At 43.1% G+C, this 5,000-nt stretch overlaps 1 protein-coding gene across 4 annotated transcripts in view; it reads left to right on the top strand.

The window, feature by feature from the left end:
* The window catches only part of nid2a (nidogen 2a (osteonidogen)), a 62,324-nt gene that overhangs the window by 30,609 nt on the left and 26,715 nt on the right, over window positions 1-5,000 (top strand). The window lies entirely within an intron of this gene.

The following is a 5,000-nucleotide window of genomic DNA, read 5'->3' as shown; positions in this document are numbered from 1 at the left end:
TCTATCTATCTATCTATCTATCTATCTATCTATCTATCTATCTATCTATCTATCTATCTATCTATCTATCTATCTTTATCTATCTAACTTTGGCCTGATGGTGGCCAAATTGTGAGATTTCTACTATTGGGATCAATATCCATCAATGTGCCAAATTGCGATGAGTAACCAAGAACATCAAATACACATACACATACAAGTGTATGTGCCAAAAGCACAAATAAGTTGTATCAGACCGCCGTTTAGTGGCCAAGAATAATACATAGAAAACATTTGTTTCGAATTGCGTTGAGGTCATGTCTAAGTGTTCCAAGTGTTTCATGTGTACCAAGTGTTCCAAGTGTTACATTACATTACACGATGAGAAGTTTTTGTCCAAAGCAACTTACAATAAGTACATTTTCGCAGTATCAAACCAACTGTATGCCACAGACACCGCTAAACATTCTCTAAAAACAAGCAGCACTAGTAGAGATAGAGTTTTTTTGTTTGTAATGAATGTATGTTAGACAGTAAAGGGAAAAAAGATGGTCAGGTCAGAGCAAGTAGGGTCCAGGTGTAGTCTGAAGAGGTCGGTCTTAGACTGTGACTTAAGATGTGGATCGATTCAGCTGTTCTGCCACTGGGGGGGGGCTCCATCCACCGTTGGGACGCCAGGGATGAGAAGAGCCGCGACTGGGTTGAATGACCCTTGAGGCTACATAGTGGCGGAAGAGCGAGACGGCCTGAGAGGGTGGATAAGTCTGGAAACTGACGAGTGATTGGAGATACGAAGGAGCAGCTCGATGGACGGCTTTGTAAGAGAGCACCAGCATCTTAAATGTGACGCAGAGATGGGAAGCCAGTGAAGTGATCAACTTTTGGTTGGTTGAACACTGGATGGGCTGCTGAGTTCTGGATTGTGTAGAGATTGTTTAATGATGTCTGTTGACTCTGTAGATTCTGATGGAACAAGCCTTGCAGTAGTCATTTGAGATGACAAGCGCTTAAACCAGAACTTGTGTTGCGTCCCTCTTGAGGAATAGCAGTATTCTGTGGATGTTAGCAGCGATTTGGGCAAAGCAGGAGAGTTAGTTGTCCAGAATTACCCCAAGGCTCTTGGAAACTGCCAAGTATGCCAAGTGTGCCAAATATACCAAGTGTGCCAAGTGTACCGAGTGTACCGAGTGTTCCGAGTGTGCCGAGCGTGCCTGTGGCCATTTAGCATACCACACGCCACCCAAGTGGCGTTTTCAGGGACCTCCGGCACATAGACACAGACGACGGGGTTTCAGACACAGTTTATTGTAGAGAGTGGGTTAGGTGAAATGAGCCCAGGAGCAGATGGACATGTGTCATGACAAGGGCCGCTCTCCTGAGTGTGTGTGGGGATGCAGCCACACTGATTCCGAGCCCAAATTACTTAGACCAAGGACAGATGTGGTTGCTCAAACCAGACCATCCCCACACCACATACCCCACGCACTAAAAAGAGAACAAAAATTTAAAAAAAAGCCTAAAATACAGACTCTGACACAGGGTTACGATACCTAAAAAAGGACAGACTCTGACACAGGGTTACTATCCCTAAATAAATAAACCACTGGACTCTGAAACAGGGTTCCCATACCTCAAACCATCAAAAAAGTCCAAAAAAACAGAACTGGTCCCCTTCCCGGCTTCCTTCCCCCAGGGTGACGACAGACTTCCCCTTCAGGAATGTGGGGCCTTGGGCTGCTGTGCTGGCTGGTGAAGGTGTGGCCAGACCATGCTGTTGCTGGGGCTGCTTTGAGGGGTGGCCTGGCTGCTGGGCTGCTGGATGGTCCCGGCGGTGGCTGCTGGGCGGAGTAAATAGCTGCCAGCGGTTACCTGTGGTGGTTGCTGCGGCTGCTTCTCCCCTGGTCCTCTGCCAGACATCCTGGGTGCTGTGCTGCCAGTCGGGAGAGGGCTGCTGCTGTGTCCCTTCCCCGTGCCGGAGAGTCCCTGTTTAGGCGCCAGTGTGGCTGTTTTGCCTACCACACGCCGTCCAAGTGGCGTTTTCAGGGACTTTCAGCACAGAGACATAGAGGACGGCGTTGTAGACACACAGTATATTGTAGAGAGTGGGCTAGGTGAAATTAGCCCAGGAGCAGATAGACATGTCATGACAAGGGCTCCTCTCCTGAGTGCGTGTGGGGATGGGGGTTTTACCAGTTGCTCGTTGGACCAACCAACGAACGATAGGTATGCAGCCACACTGATCGCCGGCCCCAATTACCTAGACCCAGGACAGGTGTGGCTGCTCAAACCACACCATCCCCACACCACAGTGCCAAATGTACAAATTTACAAAAAGAGCAAAGAGATAAAATATCAATCAAGCAGCCCCACCAACATCACGCAGGCAAGACGATACACAGACACCTACACACACACAAACTAGACACCTAGTTTGTAACTACTACAGAGCGATGGAGTCTACACTACGTAGCTCTCACAATGCGAATGGACATTCGTAGCCACGACCTGCGCATTTACAAAAAATTGGATGATGATGTCGCAAAGCGTCTTGCTCAACAAACTCATCTCACTCCACCACCCGATTGGAAGTTTTAGGACCTTGGTGTATTGACGATGCATGAACATTTGTCTACTTCCGGTCAAATGTCATTGTTTTTTTACTAATTCCTGCTCCGAATGTAGATCTATATGGATGAAACTTGAACCACGAGATATAATAATAATAATAATAATAATAATAATAATAATAATCATAATGATAATAATAATAATAATTTTGAAGGTGTGTGTGTGTGTGTGTGTGTGTGTGTGTGTGTGTGTGTGTGTGTGTGTGTGTGTGTGTGTGTGTGTGTGTGTGTGTGTGTGTGTGTGTGTGATTTTCTAGGAAATTCCTTGGTGGTTTGCTTACCTTGTGGCTTCCGAGAAATTTGTCTGCGGCTTTTTGTTATTACACTTGTCTTCAGAGGGTCATTACACACACATCCTCCATCACGCCGTTCATCACCATCTGTCTCAACGCTGATCTTTCTCATTCTGTCCATCACAGTCTTTCTGCCCTAAAAATCACCTTCCGTCATGTTTTCTGATCTGGTCTCTCTCTCTCTCTCTCTCTCTCTCTCTCTCTCTCTCTCTCTCTCTCTCTCTCTCTCTCTCTCTCTCTCTCTCTCTCTCTCTCTGTCTAACCCGGGCCATATGGTGAGTGTTAAGAATGTGATTGTATTCATTTCCCCCATAAAAGAACCCCCCCCCCCCCCGCCATCCCTCCACTCCTCTCTCCGTCCCTTTGGGAATCGTCATTATTTGTGCTGATTTTTACACGTGTATTTGGTTAGTTAGGCTGCACTGGAAGTCACTTTCGCGGGATTGGGGGGGTAGGAAAGGGGCGAGAGGAAGTGGGGATATTGTCTTGTGTTGTCGAGATGGTTTTAATTTTGATATATTGTCGGGAGGCTGCGGGTACAAATCTCCACAGCCGTCACGATCGCACCTGGAGCGGCGCGTGGCCGTTGTAACTGACCTTGAGGACTGGATTTTTGGACACTGGCTTCTTTATTGTCTTTGATTGTCGGCTATTTTTCAGCATCTGGAACAATAACAAAAACAAACTTTGTTATTACTTTGCATAACAATCATGATAAATACATGTTATTTTATAAATATAATAAAAAATACATGGTAGTTCTACAATCTACAATTGGAAAATTCAGTTTAATAGATTCCTTGTCTATATTGTAATGCAGACAACATTAATGGAACTTTAACATTAATTTGGCATGAGAATTATTGTGGATAACTTGTCAATACTTATCACTTTCTTTCTTTTCATTTAAATCTGCCTCGTTTAGCTGTAGGAAACTGTTTATATACAACGTTTCTTTAAAAACATTTTTTTACTTCAAACCAAATCTTCTCATTGTTAAAACTTACCTTGTTGTGCGTAAGTACATGTGCAGACTCCATGAGGGTAGGTGACATGTCTGGGGTGCGTCAATGATGACGTATTCACGTAGGTTTACATATTAACAGAGATTTAATTGTAATAGTCGTCAAACTTTCCTAATTTGAGCGGTGATTTCTTTTCTTGAATTACATTTCCAATAAGTGACGTACCCATGACATACGGAAAACATTGTGTATTTCTTTAAGCAATTACCTTTGCACAGCTTCTACTTTTCCGATGGCTCGCTGGATCTTGAACATATCACCCAGTTGTACATTCGAATGGACTTGACTCAATGTGGTCACAAGTTTATTCGTGGACTTGTGTTTTTCATATTTTTCATGAATCCGGGAAATTAATGTGGCCCAAAGAGATACTATAATATATAATATAAACTATATATATAAACTATATATATAAATATAATATAAACTATATAATACTATAATGATGTCATTAAGCGTCTTACACTAAATTTCCTCTGGTTCATTTTGTTTACGAATAGTGGCATGTCAGTCAAGCACGAGCAGCTTAATATTTGGGGTCAAAGTTGGTCAATTTTTCACTAATTTCTGCTCCAGACTTGAAACCACGAGATGCTTGTGACATACCGGTTTAAACGACACCTCGACCATGTTCGTAGCTTATGTCATTGTGTTCCGAGTACTTTTAGCCGGGTTTGCCATTTTTTGGCGTTTAATGCATTGGACCATGTCCGTGATATTGGTCAAATTTGGTTGGTTTTCCACTCATTTCTTCTCCGTATGTGGATCGATTTGGATGAAACCGCAAGATGTTAGTGACATTCCGGTTCAAACGAAGGCACAAACCTTATTCGTAGTTTCTGCTGTTCTTCTGTTTCAAATAGTTTTAGATTTAAAAATTCAGGGCTTGGGGCTGGACCCCTAATAACAAATCAATAATAATAATATATCAATAATAATAATTTCTTTCTTCATTTAAATTGAGAGTGAGAGTGATGATTTACTTATAATGAAATGATAAGTCACTTCTACTCTTCCCCATCAGAGTAGAGGTATAGTAGGGTGACGGCATGTAGAATAGATGAGAGTAGAGGTAA

The sequence above is a fragment of the Zeus faber genome (assembly GCF_960531495.2).
Source record: "Zeus faber genome assembly, chromosome: 2".
In the NCBI taxonomy this organism is placed as follows: Eukaryota; Metazoa; Chordata; class Actinopteri; order Zeiformes; family Zeidae; genus Zeus; species Zeus faber.
The sequence above is the reverse complement of the archived record's forward strand: the minus strand, read 5'-3'. Positions and strand labels throughout refer to the sequence as shown.